Genomic DNA, 892 nt, shown 5'->3' with positions numbered 1-892 from the left:
TGAGGGATATGAATCAGACGACGCGGGGGGCCACACGGCAAGATTTAGGCGAAGCTGGGGTAAGCATTTCTATTAATTTTTTATTTAAGTGGAAAACATAAGAACTGCTTTTAGAATATAGTATTTATTTTAGAACCGCGGCCTGTACACGAGGTCCAGCCGAATCGACGTCCTGTAGCGGTCGTAAGACGTCCGGGGCGAGTCCGCGAACCGGGAAATGCAGTACCGGCTTTAATATTGCCGCGACCTCCGCGACCACAGCGAGCACCGCGTGAAATTGATCCGGAAGACATCGTGCCTGCCCGTAAGTTGAAATGCGATTAAAATTAAAATAATGATTATATAGAAATTTTAGGAATTAAAATTATTAAACTTTTGTAGGGAGACCACGACTTGAGAACGAAGACGCGGGCGGATTTCTGCAAAACAACGCGCCACTTCCCCGCGAGAATAATATAGCAATTCCCGTCGTCGATTTGTCGTCGTCCGGTAAGTTGGCATTTTAAAAATTGCAGTAAAAAGCCAATATTACAACATTTAATATTAGTACAATATGATAAATAATATGATAAATTCTGTTTTATAGATGATGAAGAAGCGAATAATCCAGTCGTCCATGTGGTTCAAGCAATGGTTCACAGGTCAGCCGACGACGAGGACGACGACGACAACGACGGTGTTAGATATCACCCCCTGTATATGGATCCAGCCTTGTACTCGCCTGGTAAGTTTTTTTTAAAAAAAGCTAGAGAATCATTATAGTTTAAATAAAATTTAATAAATAACAAAACGATATTAATTTTTAGTTCGAGAAGACGAGATGCAAAATCATGAGACGTGGCTGCAACCGCGACACGGTCATGATTTCGAGGAAATAGAGACAGTGCGGGAA

The sequence above is a fragment of the Wasmannia auropunctata genome, unplaced genomic scaffold (assembly GCF_000956235.1).
Source record: "Wasmannia auropunctata unplaced genomic scaffold, wasmannia.A_1.0 LD336116.1, whole genome shotgun sequence".
Lineage (NCBI taxonomy): Eukaryota > Metazoa > Arthropoda > Insecta > Hymenoptera > Formicidae > Wasmannia > Wasmannia auropunctata.
The sequence above is the reverse complement of the archived record's forward strand: the minus strand, read 5'-3'. Positions refer to the sequence as shown.